This window comes from Protobothrops mucrosquamatus, unplaced genomic scaffold (assembly GCF_001527695.2).
Source record: "Protobothrops mucrosquamatus isolate PMUCROS unplaced genomic scaffold, P.Mucros_1.0 scaffold_167, whole genome shotgun sequence".
Classification (NCBI taxonomy): domain Eukaryota; kingdom Metazoa; phylum Chordata; class Lepidosauria; order Squamata; family Viperidae; genus Protobothrops; species Protobothrops mucrosquamatus.
Window position 1 is genome coordinate 113998 of NW_015386243.1, and position 16799 is coordinate 130796.

The window sequence follows — 16799 nt, forward strand, 5'->3', positions numbered from 1 at the left end:
AGAAGCCAAAAAGTGTGGTCATATTTATTAACAATAAAGTGGAGAGGCTTTCTCAGGGAAGCTGATATAAATGAGAGAAGGTATGAAGAAAAGTCTCAGAATGAACAAAATGGGCAAGACAGAAGGAAAAACAGCCCATGCTAACTGTTCAGCTATTGACCCCCAAATCTTGGAATTTTTGTTACCTAGTTTGATAATGAAATCTCTGCAACCGAAAAACCTAGTTAGGAGGACTCTAATAATGGAACCTGCACCCTGAGCTTCATGTATTTGTTGTCATCAGCAAAGTCAAATTTGCTAGAAAGTTTTGTGTACCCTTTTTTTTTTTTGGCTAGAAGGTAGGAAAAACTTTGCTTTTGGGGAGGAAAGCTATGGAAAATCTAGACAGCATACTAAAAAGCAGAGACATCACCCTGCCAACAAAAGTACGTATAGTCAAGGCCATGGTTTTTCCAGTTGCAATGTATGGATGTGAAAGTTGGACCATAAGAAAGGCTGAGCACCAAAGAATGGAGGCCTTTGAACTATGGTGCTGGAGAAGACTCCTGCGAGTCCCCTGGACTGCAAGGTGATCAAACCGGTCAGTCCTAGAGGAGATCAACCCTGACTGCTCTTTAGAAGGCCAGATCCTGAAGTGGAAATTCAAATACTTTGGCCACCTAATGAGAAGGAAGGATTCACTGGAAAAGAGCCTAATGCTGGGAAAGATTGAGGGCAATAGAAGAAGGGGACGACAGAGAATGAGGTGGCTGGATGGAGTCACTGAAGCAATAGACGTGAGCTTAAATGGACTCCAGAAGATGGTAGAGGACAGGAAGGCCTGGAGGAATGTTGTCCATGGGGTTACGATGGGTTGGACACAACTTTGCAACTAACAACAACAACAATGAAAAAATTAAAACATGAAAGAGAATATTAATTATCAGAATATTAATTTGCTAATATCAACAGGTGCCTGGATCATCACATCCTTATTTCCCTAATTCTGCTTCATTCTTTTCCCTATATGGACAAGATCTAATCTAATCTAGGTTCCCCTTGAAAGATATTTCTTCCAAAAGGAGAGGAATTTTATAGCTCTTTATTTGTGCTTACGATATGTCAAAACCCTGATTGTTTGATTCATCAATCTTTTCCAAATAGCGTTATGTAAGATGTTGTTCTTTCCATCAGATGATTTTTTATAATTCTTTATCAGAGGTTAGGTCACTTTTGCAAACAATAAGATAATCCCTATTGAAACACTTCCAAGAGTACCAAATGACCTTTTCATGGAAATCAGTGTGGTGGCCTTAATTGATTGGGTTGATAAAATCTAAGCAGGCAACACAAAAGATTATATCTAGTACTGACAACATCATCAAGATAACCCTACGAGTCCCATGATCTGTTTATAGCTGATATAATCTTTGCCAACACAGCACATAAAGTTCCCAAAATGGCACCAAACCAGAATCTGCCAAAAAAAAAAAATTGCACATACTGTAAATGTGGCAAAAAACGTGGATAAGTGAAAGGAAAAGAACAGATTTCAGGTCTTGGGGCACCTCTTTAAAATTTATTACTTGGAACTGACAAGATGTAATTTTAGTACTCAACCTGCTTTGTTATCTCTTTCTGACACTAGCAAATCCAAACCCATCAAGACCCAAAGCATCCATGTCATTATTATCAGCAGCTCTCTCAGCCTCCAGATTCCATACTGCAATGTAAATTATGTTAAGAACAGTGTGTAAATTCTGGAAGTCTAGAAATTGTCTTGATTGTTCAAAGTCTCCCTTATCTAGTGGTGACCTGTACTGGCCTGATGGTGAGGGTGATCATATCTGATGACCTTTACTTATCAAAAAGTCTTTTATTCAAACACTTCCTCCTTTGACAGTAGGGCCATTGGTTTGGACTCACTGAAGCATACCAGGTGAAGTATAAATGACTTAAAAGCCAGTGTCGTCAGAAGAACTTCATTACTTGGAAGAGCAAAGAGTCTGAGGCAAGATGTTCCGTCCATTGGTTGCTTGTTTTTTTGTGGTGGCGTTCGGACAATTTCTGGTAAGAGGGGATCAGTTTAGGGTGTTGGGCTTAATGACTTACACAAACAACCTTGAAATCATCTCTCCTTATTTTCTCGCCCAGCTTTCCTTCTTTCATTCTCTGGATGAGATACTGTCATCATTTCAGTACCAATGTAACTGCCATGTTTTCCCACTATATTTGCACATTGCTCATATCTGCAATTATCTGCAAGAGTGGGAGAAGTAGGGGTGGAGAAATGTCAGCTTGATGTCCAGACACATTAGGTCAGTCTTTCCAAGAGAAGTGTAAAGTTACACCATAGATACCAGGGAAATGTGAATTGCTAGTGTCTTCGTTTGGGCATCTCTTAGAATAAAAAAGGGCTCACCTTTTAATTGCGAAAATATCCACTCCCAGTTGTTCAAGATACACTTTTTCTGTTTTTGTTACAATCATTTTTGAATTTTTATTTAATGAATCAGCAGTTAGTTGGTTTAGATCTGTTTTCAGCACTGAAAATAAATGGGTATGCTTAAACATGAAATTGAATACCATAGACTTATTTTTTTTTACATTTCTCCTTCCCATTCTATTTGTCTTTCTCCTCTTTGCTATTTTGCTAATTATCATGGTAACTTTTTTCTTTCAGGAGGTCCAGGCCAGGTTGAAGGTAAGCACTCCACGTTTCCAACATTTGCATGCCATATCTGGCATCCATAAGACTGATTCTATTTGCAGAACCATGGTTTTGCTAGTGACCCTTTTTAAATTAATTACAACAAGGTTTCAAACGTAATGATGATGGTTATCCATCCATATAATGGCAGAACCAAGTTCCCAATTCTAATCTAATATTTAAAAAAATAACCAGAAGCAGCAGTTTGATATTCAGTTAGCAATATGACTGGAGGTAGATTAATACCGAGATAATAAAATAAAACTTGTTCATAAGAACCCCAAATCATGGTTAGATATGTCTCTTTCCTTCCTTCCTTCCTTCCTTCCTTCCTTCCTTCCTTCCTTCCTTCCTTCCTTCCTTCCTTCTTTCCTTCCTTCCTTTCTTCCTTCCTTCCTTCCTTCCTTCCTTCCTTCCTTCCTCTATCTCTCATCTCTATCATCTCTCACACACTCCCACTCTGTCCCTCTCCTTCTAACTAATCTTTTCCTTCCTTCCTTCCTTCCTTCCTTCCTTCCTTCCTTCCTTCCTTCCTTCCTTCCTTCCTTCCTTCCTTCCTTCCTTCCTTCCTTCCTTCTTTCCTTCTTCTCTCTCCCATCTCTCTCATCTCATCTCTCTCTCTCTCCCTCTCCCTCTCTCTGTCCCTCTCCTTCTATCTAATCTGTCCTTCCTTCCTTCCTTCCTTCCTTCCTTCCTTCCTTCCTTCCTTCCTTCCTGTTCTTTCTATATTTCTATATATAGGCACCATGGCAAAGATATATCCTGTGTTCCAATTCATCTCCAGGAGAAAGAAATTAGCCTAGGTGTTCATGCTCAGTGTATCTCTTCACCAGAGAGAAAAGATCTGCAATTTCTTTAGCTGAATTTTCTAGTCCAGAATTTCTTCTGTGCCAAAGTGGTTTATTCAGTAAAGTTTTATACTCTTGGTAGAATAATGTCCCAGGCATTCCTTTTTCTGGATTCACCAACTGGACAGTTGACACTCACTCAACTCATGAGAATTTCTCCTGGAATCCTTCTCCCTTTGAAAGAATTTGGAAAAAGAAACAATCTTGCTTTCAACCCAACTGATAGAGGGAAAAGTAGGACAAACTTCCTGCAAGGCATTTACAAAAACTATTCAAAAACTCTCGGCAACTAACAGCAAAACTTTTCCGTGTTTAGTAGGGGAAAGCAGAATGTTTTAACTCTTCTTTTTATTATCCTTTCTTCAGGAAAAACATGATCTTGTGGAGGAAAAAGTAGCTGTGAGTATGTTGGAAGGATGCTACATTGGCAAGTGACATAGAAGGATAGCTCTATTATTAGATAAAAGGAGACAGGAGGGAGGAGAATGATGGCAGGCCTTTGAGCTTCTTATCCACTAAATCATCCTTTTCCTACTTGATGCTCGGCTGGGAATACAAGTCTCCAAAATTCAACCTGGCATGGCTTATTTGAAGTCATTAGATAGTGATCAGCTATTCCCAATCTGCTTAACCTCCAAATATGTTGGATGGGCTGAGTTCACTGTAGAGGCTGATGGGACTTGTAGTTTATCACTTGTAGTTGATTCTCCCTCCCCCTTTCTACAGGAACACCCAGTGGATGCTAATGATCATGTTCTAGCACCAAATAATCTTCCGGTGAGTGTCAAAAAAATTATACTTATATCTCTTTAAGTTCTATAATTGAGTATAAACCAAGGAGTATTACTCTGAGGTAGCTTTTGGGGCCACCACTTCCAGACAGATGCTACAGGACTCATATTTATCTTTTGATCTGTTCTGCAAGGCAACCCATCTACTTCCCTCAATGCCTAGGATGTAACATGCTGCAAAGGATGATCGAAGTGTTTATTGACTTCTGCAACACTTTATCAATGCCTTCCTGCTCCTCCTTCCTTCCTAGGAAGTCTGGACTATAATGATAAGTCAGGAGGCTCCACAAGGATGGTTGTATAATAAGAGGCAGAAGGTTAACAACCACCATTTCATCACCATTCATCTAAAGCAGGGGTCTCCAAACTTGACAACTTTAGGACTTGTGGACTTCAACTCCCAAAATTCCTCAGCTTGGCTGTCTACAAATCTTAAAGTTGCCAAGTTTGGAGAGCCTTGATCTACAGGAAATTCAAGACCTCACTCAATTCATGACAATTTCTCCAGAAATCTCTTTTCCTTTGAAAGAACTTGGAAAAAGAAACAAACTTCCTTTGTACCAAAACACTAGTGGAAAAGAAGGACAATTTTCCTGCAAGGCCTTTAAAAAAACTGATGAACTCCCAGCAACCAGCAACAAAACTCTTCTCTGTTTCCAGGATTAGTAAGGAAAACCAGAATGTATTAACTGTTCTTTTATTATTTTTTTATTCAGAAATATATGGTGAAAAGAGCTGCTGTAAGTATGCTGGAAGATGTTACATTGGCAAATGATAAACATGTTTTACCCCTGTCATTAGGTAAAATGAATCAATCTTCTCAGCCAGGAGGAGGAGAAAGATGGCACAACTCTGATGTTCTCACCCATTAAGTCATCCTTCTCCTACTTGATGCCTTCCAACCAGACTGGGAATATAAGTCTCCAAAATTCCATCTGCCGTGGCTTATTTAGAGCCATTAGATAGTGAAAACCAGCCATTCCCAGTCTGCTTATCTACCAGTATGCTGAGTTCACTGTGGAGTGAACCAAGTGATGTACAGTAGTTTATCACAACTGAAAAATGATAAGTTGGAGAAGTTCCAGTAGTGCTTTTTCAAAAGAAAACTGGACTTTCCTGGCTCTTCAGTTCTTAGATGAGAGGCGAAATGTTTTCGAGGAGGAAAAAAAAAACACTAAGAAAGTCCATTTGCCTTTTGGAAAAAAAAAAAAAAAACTTTTGGGACCACCGTGATGTTGAGGATTGAGAATATGCACAGACATTAAGTTGAAAAAGGTTCACACGACTCTAAAACAGAAGTGCTTAATTAGATCCCAATGCTACCCCCAAAGAGTCTTGGTGATCCCAGAGCTCTCCACAATTACTTGCTTTATTTGGTAATTTTTACTATAGAGGAGGAAGTGGTCAAACCCCCTGATTAGAGAGCAATGATATTGATTCTATTTATTTTTAATCACCTACGGTATACACGTAAATAAAATGGTTCTTGTTGTGTTTGCAGGTTAGAGACATTAAGAGGCAACACATGGTGTAACAAACAAGCTTCTTTTATTGTTCTCTTCTTACAACCAGCAGCAGCAAAATGGCACGCAGGCCTTTTATAGTGTCCTAGACTCCCAGGGCTTTTCAACCAGTGGTACGGGTACCACCTGTGGTACATTGGCACCTGGCAGGTGGTACGCGACCATCCTAGAAAAGTGGTAGCGGGTTAGGGGAATGAGCTGAACCGGTGGCAGCACTGCACAAGCCTGAGTGAGAGACGGCTGGAACTGCAGGGCTGTCAGGGCTCAGCGGAAGCCCCAGGATCAGCACTAGGCTACAGCTGGAGCTCGGCACTGATCCTGGCGCTTCTGCTGAGCCCAGAAGAAGCGCCAATCAGCTGGGATGTTGCAGCCTCTCCAGGGTCTTGTGATTTACATTCAGATGCTTGGCAACTGATTCGTATTTATGACGGTCACAGTGTCCCAGGGACATGTGAAGTGACCAAAACCTGCTGCAACCACCCAGTAGACAGGGGGGAATAAAAACCAAACACCCCGCCACCCCACCCCCGCTGCCAATCCTCAACAGAAATGCTCACAACAATGAAAACCTCGGACAGGAGGAAGAGCGTGGCCGGACGGGCAGGCAGGTGTCTTGCTCGGCTGTGGCTTGGGGGGGCACTTTTTTCAGTGCCATTGTAACTTCGAACAGCCACTAAGCAAACTGTTGTAAGTCGAGGACTACCTGTACTTTATCACTTTTTTCTTTTTTTTTGGTCATTAAGTTTTTGACACCTTGCTAGGCAACTGGTGGTACTCGGATGTTGCCATATCCTAAAAGTGGTACAATGGGTGAAAAGGTTGAAAAGCCCTGTCCTAGACCCAGACAGTATCAGCCAATGAAAATCTGGCTGTTTTCGCACCCTGTGCATGCACGCAAGGCTGGAGACAGCCAGTCTGGTCCCGGGCAGCTTTTGGTCTGCCCAGGACCCTTTGCAACATTTCTGAGCCTGCCGAATGCTTCCCCAGGCTCAGGACACAACAGTTCTGCTTTGTTGCCTTGGTCCAACTACCCATTTCTCTTTCAAATGCATCCCTTGGTGCATGCTTGCAAGGCCAGATGTGGCTTTTTGCCCGAGAAAAAAAGATTGCCTTTTTATTTCAAACAAGTCCAAATCTCATTGCAAATGCATATTCTTGCCTGTTTGTTTTTTAGGATGTGGAAATGGGACAAGGACAAAACGAGGAGGAAGCAGGAAGAGGAAAAGGAAAGGGGAAAGGAAGAGGAAAGGGGAAAGGAAGAGGAAAAGGAAAGGGGAGAGGGAAAGGAAAAAAAGTGAAAGGAAATGACGGTCAGGTAAGAAAAGGGGTTAAGTCCAAAAAATATTCATTTATCTATCATTCCGGTATCTTCTAGCTTTGATCCTCTGCTGTGCCACAAAAACCCAGAACCAATGTTTAAAACAAACTCCCAAATGTAGCCTATGCTGTAAATGCGGCCGCTAACTGACCAGGTTAAATATGTTGAGCAACACCAGTTGGACAGCAAGCTGCTGGTACAGTTTATTGCATTCCTCTCCCCCTGTTTGACATTATGCTGCTTTGCGGGCATTGCAATTCTAAGCTTGTCTAGCAGGCATGACTGAACTGCTATTACGTAGTTATGAAAAGCCAGGTTTGTCTGATCATAGGCAAGTCTCAGGATGGACTAATGCCTGTATTTTTCTAGGGTGAAGAAATGCAACAGCCTAATTACCAACAGTAAGCACTTCAGGTAAGTTTTCTAATACAATATCTGTTTCCAAACATTCATGTGCAAGCAACCTCTGGTTTTCTTACTGAAGGTCAAGTCTGAATTGCAGTCTCCAATTTCCAGGATGTTGATTTGCAGGCCTGCCAGCCTAGGACCTTGGGGGGTGCTGGGTAAATTACGTCCCATGTATAATGACATCATCTTCATCCAAATAATATGAATTGCATAAGCGCTGAAATCGTGACACACAAGAATTATTTTTATTTATTAATAATAATAATAATAATAATAATAATAATAATAATAATAATAATAATAATAATAATAATAATAAAGTTGGAAGGGACCTTGGAGGTCATCTAGTCCAACCCCTTGCTCAGGCAGGAAACCCTATACCATTTCAGACAAATGGCTGTCCAGTCTCTTCTTCAAAATCTCCAGTGATGGAGCATTCACAGCTTCTGGAGGCAGGTTGTTCCACTGGTTAATTGTTCTAACTGTCAGGAAGTTTCTCCTTAGTTCTAGGTTGCTTCTCTCCTTGATTAGTTTCCATCCATTGCTTCTTGTCCTGCCTTCAGGCGCTTTGGAGAATAGCTTGACTCCCTCTTCTTCGTGGCAGCCCCTAAGATATTGGAACACTGCTATCATGTCCCCCCTCGTCCTTCTCTTCCTTAAACTAGAGTAGACATACTCAATTCCATTAACCGTTCTTTGTATGTTTTAGACTCCAGTCCCCTGATCATCTTTGTTTATCAAATTTATACACCACCCATCTCACTGCAAGTAGTCCTCGACTTACCACAGTTTGCTTAGTGGCCATTCAAACGGCACTGAAAAAAGTGACTTATGACCCTTTTTCACACTTACGACCATTGCAGCATCCCCATGGTCACGAGATCCAAATTCTGACACTTGGCAACGGACTCATATTTATAATGGTTGCAATGTCCTGGGGTCATGCAATCCCCTTTTGTGACCTTCTGACAAGCAAAAACAATGGGGAAGTGATTCACTTAACAACTGTGGGCAGAAAGGTCTTAAAATGAGGCAAAACTAACTTAGCAAATGTCTCCTTTAGCAAATAAAATTGTGGTTGTGGTTGCAAGTTGAGGATTACCTATATTTAAGTGACTCTGAGCAATTTACAAATAAAAAACATAAAATCCACACAAAAGATATCATTCTGATATCGTTGTTTCTTCTACCAGATGCCTATGAATGTGGGCATCTGGTTTAAAGGAATAAATTACCAAGTTTCTGTTAATGGTGTTAACAGATTAATGATGTTATTGATTTTTCCTGGTGGCTTTGCTTTTTATAAGCTTCTATTTCCACAGAGCTTTGGGCATAATCTTTTCCCTTTTCTCCCCATTTAGTTGGGATGACTCCAAAATACCAACCATTTTCAAGGCTAATCACTGGCATACCACATTCCCTCAAAACCAGGCAAAAATTAGGTAGAAATATGAAGAAACCTATGTTGTCCCCAAAACTGGGTCTTAGCTTTGTGTCGAAGCCAATTGATCACCAAACCCAAGATATGGAAAAATACTTTTATTTTGGTACCAAGATGAAAGTAGCCTTGGCTTTGAAAGCTACCAAGGCCCTGATTTCAGTTTTACAGCAGTTTTTATAATCAAAGGTGATTCACATAGACCCCTTTGCCCTCCCAATATACCCCTTTGCCCTCCCACTAATAATACATGCATAACATATAATATTGATTGGTTACCTGGATTTCAGCCCCCTAAAGCTTTCTCACTTGCTATGCCAAATAGCTAAATGTCACACCACCTATTGCCCACCTCAGGTCACTGGTATCTTGCAAAGCTTCTAGTTTCCTGTGCCAGCTATGTGGTTTTGGGTTTTCTTGTAGGTGAGCTATTCATGGACCCAACATCCTGGCTAAGTGGTTGAACCTGTGAATCTGTCTTAGTAATAAGTAATAATAATAAAGTTGGAAGGGACCTTGGAGGTCATCTAGTCCAACCCCCTGCTCAGGCAGGAAACCCTATACCATTTCAAACAAATGGCTGTCCAGTCTCTTCTTAAAAAACTTCCAGTGTTGGAGCATTCACAACTTCTGGAGGCAGGTTGCTCCACTGATTAATTGTTCTAACTGTCAGGAAGTTTCTTGCTTCATTGTCCCTGCAGCCCCCCACCCCCCCCACACACACACGCAGCCCCCCTCGCAATGTTATCAAGTAGCAAACTTGTGCTGCAAATCCCTTAGTGAGCAGAAGAAAAAAATTGTTAAAGAAAGAGTTGTTTAAGAGCAGGGCTTTTTTTGTCATAGAACGCCCAGAACGAAGTTTCGGTCACCTTTTTTGGATGGAACTTTGTAGAGTAGGCAAGGCGGGTTGTATGACATGTGTGAGTTTCGGCACCTTTTTTTTTTTAACCAAAAAAGCACTGTTTAAGAGTAAATGTTTCTCTCAGAATTCATCTTCCTCACTGTCATATTCATCACACCCACACTGGGATCCTATCGCCACATATGGCCCTTCTTCTGGGCCTCATCTGCACGTATATTCTTTCATCTGACCCTTCTTACAATCCACCCCTCTCCATTCTTCCCTCCCGCCAAAGTCCCACTGAACCTTGACACTCACATAGCACCGAAACTTTATGAATGGAGAAGAACATTTCAATGGCAAGTGCAGCCACCGAATTCCTTTGATGTCTGAGGTGGATATTTGGGGGTTTCCCAGAAATAGAGTCAGGGGCCACTTGTGGGCTGAGCTTGCCCCAAGCCTTCGTGGCGCCAAAATGTTTCAAATGGCAAACAGAATCTTTAGAAAATAAGTAAACTAGCTGAGGAATTGTGGGCTCATGAAAAAGGGCCTTCAGCTCTTTTGGAATCCTGAGCCAGGCCTGGACTGAATTTGCCCCCTTTTATTGGCTGTGCCCTCACTCATCTGATCCTTCTGCTCTTCCAGGTGCTGCCAATGTCGGAAGGAAGACCGAGCTGCGAGACAAAGTCCTCCTCTCCTCCGAATTAGAAGCAAGAACTCACCTGCTGAAATGAATCAAAAAATAGGGGTGGTGGTGGTGGTGGGTGTAGTGACTGTTTATTTTCTGTCTACTGGGTTTGGGGAGCTTTCAATGACAATAAAGTCAGAGTAGCATCCGTTCTTGTCCTTCTGTGATTTTCAAGGCATAAAAATGACCAAGCCTCAGTCGCATCAAATGCCTACATGACCACCCTTCTCTGTCTTGTAAGCCTGTCACAGTGATGGTGAACCTTTTAGAGACCGAGTGCCCAACTGCAACCCAAAACCCACTTACGCATCGTCGGGTGCCGGGTGGGTGTGGCCCATTGGATGGGCGTGGCCCATTGGGTAGGCATGGCTTCAGTGGTAACAGCAGACTGGGTGGGACTAAAAAGTTCAATCAATCAATTCCAACTTTGCAAGATCTTTTTTTTTCCCACGAGAAGTTGAAATTGACTGATTGATTGAACCTTTTTTTTTTGTACACAGCGGTGGAGGCCTAAAGCGAAAAGGTTTTATAAAACCCAGCTGAAGGCCTAGGACTGGGGCGATGGCACACGTGCCCACAGAGAGGGCTCTGAGTGCCACCTCTGGCACCTGTGCCATAGGTTCACCACCACTGTCCTAAACTAAACAGTCCATTTCATACTAAGCCTAATCCTTGGGGGTTAATTGATTGAGTCAACTGACACAATTTTCTTCTGCTTCTAATTCAGTTAAGACTGGTGAGTTCCCCAAATCTTTGATGGATGGCTTTTTGCCCAATTGTTTTGGAAAGAAAGATTTGGCTTTCAGATTAATCCATAGGACCACTTTTATCCATAAAATAATCAATTAGATTGTTGATAGGTTAAGTAGGTAATAAATTCACACTGAGGCACAACTGTTCTGCAAGGCACATTGGTTAAGTCATGTTTCTTTATTTGCAAGAAGAAACTTCTGTACAGTCAGGACCAGCGAAAGGTTCAATACCAAGTAAAACGAATAATTTGAGTCAGCAATGATATCCTTGATGAAAAGTCTGGGCGGAGATCATCTGGAATGGTGCTAGGTTTTTAGCCCTATAAAGAAGAAAATAAAACACCTTTAAGAGTTTGAATATCATGAGACTCTCAATAAACATTCATCACCATTATCAATAAGATCTATACACTTTGATTAATTTCTCATTTATAGAGAAGGAAGCACTTGGTAACACCTGAAGTATCCTACAGATAAAATTTAGAACATTGTGATTGTGCATAGTATATAGCTTGAAGTTCTTGATGCTGGAGACAAATGGTTCTATATCTGATTGGGAACTTCCCACTAGAAGTAGAATTTTAATTCAGGTAGAAACGGGTCGGTTTCAACAAGGAAGTTGTTATATCTGTCTATGCTGCTCTCTGCTTCCCAGCCCTGGACTTTATTTTATGCAAAATCAGCTGCCCAATTCATGATTGATCCCACAGCAGAAAAGGACTTTGTCCAGAGTTGGAGACTGGGATCTTACCAGTAGGAAGCTACATAACAGAATTAAGTCATTAACAGAAAGGTTCAGAATTATATACAAACTTACCCAGATTTCGGGTCCATTAGCGCTATTCTGCAATGCAAAAATAAATGCAGAAAAGAAGAAAAAAAAATCAGGACATTGTTTCCACACTAACATGTTGATTCAAAAACCCTATTCTATCCAGGGTCCAGTACAGACCCTCTTGAGAAGGATAAAAGAACTCATTCTGAATTTACACAACATGCTAGATCAGGCCAAAATGAGATGAACTATAACTTTGTATGCTGAGAGAAAGGCATCCATAGTCTTACTATGAATCCAAATGAGTCTGTCATGCTAATACAAGTAGTCCTCATTGAACAAATTGGTCAGCAACCATCCAAAGTTACAAAGGCACTGAACAAAGGGGAATTTACAACTGTTCCCCATTGCTGTGGCTGTTGTAGCATCCTCATAGTCACGTGATCACAATTTGGGAGCTTGGCAACCAGCTCATCTCACGATCATGGGTCACCATTTGTGACCTTCATAGCTGGCTTCTGGCAAGCAAAGTCAATGGGAAAGCCGGCAAGTGGTCACAAATAGTGATCACATGATGTTTCACCTAATGACAGTGTAGGCTTCACTTAATGATGGCAACCAGAACTGCTGCAATGACTGACATAATTCGGCATGATCGCATGAAGTTGCATTTATGACTATATTGCTTAGCAATGGAGCCACCAGTCCCATTGGTATGGAATGATTGCCTGTAATACGATTTATTCTTTGGAAAGAGTGTGTCCTGAGAACATTGTGATTAGTGTTTCTTAATTCAGATTTTATATGCTCCATAAACCAAGCCATAATTTTCTGCCTGGTATGGGAAAGAAGGAGAAACAGTGGTTAGTGTGCATTTGGAGCATGAAAAAAAATGTTTTGGCCATAGTAAAATAAAATTCCAAACAATTATGGTGATGTTAATATGGAGAGGATAGTGGCAAGCTTTTCTTTAAAGTATTAGTCATCCAAAGACCACTGTGGTGTAAAAAACCTCCAAGGCCCCTTCCAACTCTGTTACTGTTATTGTTACTGTTACTGTTCTTGTTGTTGATGATGGTGATGATGTTGCTATTATTATTATTAGCCAAGTGACATCACCAGGAGAGGCAGTACTGAAAACAGATAATTAATCAACATGATAACTGGCCATTATAGTAACAGCGTAGAGTATATGTGGAAGAAAACCACTTTGGGAAGTTGTTCTAAATATTTATTCTGAGCTTTTGAAAGATTAGAAGTTCAAAAACATGGCTCACAATCTCTTGTCCTCATCATTGTCAGCCATTCAGTTGTGTCCGACCCTCAGCCACTCTATGAGTCAGTACTATCCATGCCCCTCCATCTTGCACCACCTCCTTCAGATCCACCATGGTCATCCCTGTGTCATCTTTCATAGTGTCTAACCAACGGGTGTGAGGGCAATCCCTTCTTATTTTTCCGCCGATCACTCCCAGTATGATTGACCTTTCCATGTGAGTCAGCTCTCACAACAAGACCAAAGTTTAGTGATCTTGGCTTCAAGTGATATTTTTGGTGAGGTTTGTCTAGGACTTCTTTGTTTGTTAGTTTTGCAGTCCATGGGATGTGTAATAGTTGCCTTCAGCAGCACAATTCAAAGGTGTCCAGTTCTAGGATGCCTTTGAACTGTGGTGATTCTGTTCTAGGACTAGACAAAATTATATCGTTTGCAGATCTCAGATATCCACTGGGACTTCAGAACAGTACCTCTTAACCATTCACACTACTGACTACAAGGAAGAGCAGGATATAAAGAGACCAATGTTTCTCAATCTTAGCAACTTTAAAACATGTGGACTTCCAGAATTCTCCAGCAAGCCATGCTGAAGGGGGAGTTTGGAGAACTGAAATATACATTTAAAATTACAAAGGTTGAGAAAGATAGAAATAGAGACTCAGATCCTGTCTGGATCCCCTGTTTATCTCTAACCTAGTCTCTTCCTTCCTGCCTTTGTCTCCTAAGCAAACACACATAGGCATGGCTTCTTAAATCTCCTTGCTAGGATGTATCTCCAGATACTAAGATTTTCTTCCTCCTTCCTATAGATAAACCTTCTTTCCATTCAAATTACAAGACCTGTTTTGGTAGTCTTTGACAGGTTGGATTCTCCCTTCTCTCTAAGAAGACAAAACACATTCTCCATCACTTACGCCATTGTCATTGAAGCTATTGTCGCCCACTTTATTGTTATCAAAGCTTCCGCCATTCTAAAAATAGAGCACAAGAGCATATGTTAGTGTTTTGTGATCAGCTGTAGGCTGACTTTGAGGAACATCATTTTATTTACATATACATTTCAACATTGAGTAGCAAAGAGGAATAGGGCTATCCCATAATACCTTTGAGAACTGCCAAAATATAGACAGCCAGCAGAACTCATTTTAGATGCTGACTCTGCCCTCCTTGCCCTCTAAAGAGTAGGCAGTTGAGATGCCAAGGAAAATGTGGACTTTAGTGAGCATCTTGTAGCATCTTGCAGCTTCGAATTCCATCTTGTCCTCTCCTACAATCTTCCCTCCAAAGAAAATTTCACTCAGGATAAATGAACATGTCAACTCCCATAGTCTCAAAATGTTTACTTTTTTTGGAATTTTAGGGCTGAATGTTGAGTTCTGCTCAAAACTGGCATCTATACATTTGTTAATACATACCCCTCCAGAAGGTCCAGAATTATAGCTGTTCTGAAACACAAAATGAAAGCAACACAAATTGAAATTAAGAGCATCCTAAAGGTTCAGTCTTATGACCATAAGCATTTGTCCCAATATCCCCCTAATCTTACAAAGCTATTATTGCTTTGTTCCTTGAATAAAGTTACAGAAACACAACCAAATGGGAAAATATATATTGTAATTTTTAAAATAAAATATAAACAACAAATGAGATTGGCTATTTGGGATAAAATCTAGACCTTTTGTGGTTGATTGAGTTGATTAATACTGTTTTATTATTTACATGACATATATATATCATCCCCCCCACACACAACTCAGTTAAGCATGCCCTGCAAATACATTTCTTCAGTCATTGACAAATGACTTTTTACCTGGTATCTTTGAGAAAAAAGGAATATATTTAGCTTATGGATGAATCGAAAGAAAGAAAGTACATTGAAGAGCTTTTATACAGCTTTTAAAAATAGTTTTTATCTCCTACTGAGGAATGAAGAAGACAAATTAGCTCCGAGCATACAATTATTCTGGGTACTTAGTTATTAAAATTTTAATTATTACATTTTATACTTACTCCATTATCGTTGAAACTGTCAGATCCTACATTGTTGTTGTCAAAGCTGCCTACATTCTGCAGAGGAAAATAAACAGAGCTGTTATTATTTTATTTTTTTGCTCAAGAATTGGAAAAAACACTAAAAAGACCCTGGCGTTTTGTGAATATCAGAGAATTGAACAAACTACAACAAAGGATAGCAGAGTTCAGCAGGATCCTGTGTGATTAATTTTTGGAGGGGAGACCAACAGAGTTTTTACAGCCAGACTGGAAAACTAAAATTAATCCCAGAAGAAGACCTGGTGAATCATTTCTATATCACATACATTTTAGTATATATTTTTCCTAATTGCATCTGAATGTAGTTCTTCTGATAAACCTACCTTTTTCACAATCAATTCCCCAAACGTAGGTGTGCATTTCAGGTACTCATTTTTATATATTTCAGTGGAAGGTTACAATGGCAAAATTGGGAAAAAGGAGAACAGAAGGTAGTTGGGCTCCAGGTATATGTTCAAAAATGGGGAATTAGGTTAATGTTCATTAAAACGCTGAGATTTTTGGTCATCACCCTTAAGTGTATGCTTTGCATAAAGAAAGAAACTCATTATTTCTTGGCATTTCCAATGAAAAGGGTTTAAATAGTAAAGAAAGGAGAATGAGCTAATTGGGAAAAAGGAGGCACAACTAAGTAAACAAACATCTTAAGCCATCACAAGGATCATTTGCGTCACACTTAGAAATTTTCCTGAGCACTATTTATTTAAAATGCTTATATGATAATCCATCTTAAAAACACAACTCTAGGTAGCTCACAAGCATAATATAAAATCAAGGAAGGAAGGAAGGAAGGAAGGAAGGAAGGAAGGAAGGAAGGAAGGAAGGAAGGAAGGAAGGAAGGAAGGAAGGAAGGAAGGACCCAATGGATGGCATATATGCTACTTAAATCCCTCCAGGACTTTGATCCTTCTCCTTCTTCTTTCTCCTTCTTCTTAGAGCAGTTGATTATTTCTCTATCCTTCCCAAACACATCAACAAACCTAGAAGGATCAATGGGAATGCCACCTTGTGGCTCACCTTCTCTGGCTATTGAAATGCTTGAAGTAGGCTTTAGTCTGATCAAGTATGAGTGGTCCTTTTATGACCATCTATTAGTTGCTGCAAACTTCCAGGAAAGGAACGATTTACTGATAACTCTTATGCTACAAACTCTTAAAAACAGTAACACTCAGTGGAGTCGGTTGTAAATGCAGGAACCCTAGTTCTGGAATATTGCATGTTCTATCAATGAAGCTAGAGCACCAAAGACTTGATTCATTTAAATGGGAGTCAATATAGATAACATACAGATCCCATATGACCTTCTTTCACCCGAATCCCTCCTTACCCCAGGTCTAGCTTTGGTGCCTTCCAAGGTGAGCAGGCAGATAACCAGGAAAATAGCTACAACTTTGACTTGC

At 40.4% G+C, this 16799-nt stretch overlaps 1 long non-coding RNA gene across 1 annotated transcript; it reads right to left on the minus strand.

Annotated features, from left to right (window-relative positions):
* Nucleotides 1–11463: 11463 nt before the first annotated feature.
* Nucleotides 11464–14788, minus strand: LOC107292611. Its single transcript, XR_001549002.1, has 4 exons — nt 14763–14788; nt 14262–14318; nt 12114–12140; nt 11464–11616 (listed from the first exon to the last, which is right to left on the minus strand). It is a non-coding gene; the product is annotated as an uncharacterized LOC107292611 (long non-coding RNA).
* Between the last annotated feature and the right edge of the window lie 2011 nt (nt 14789–16799).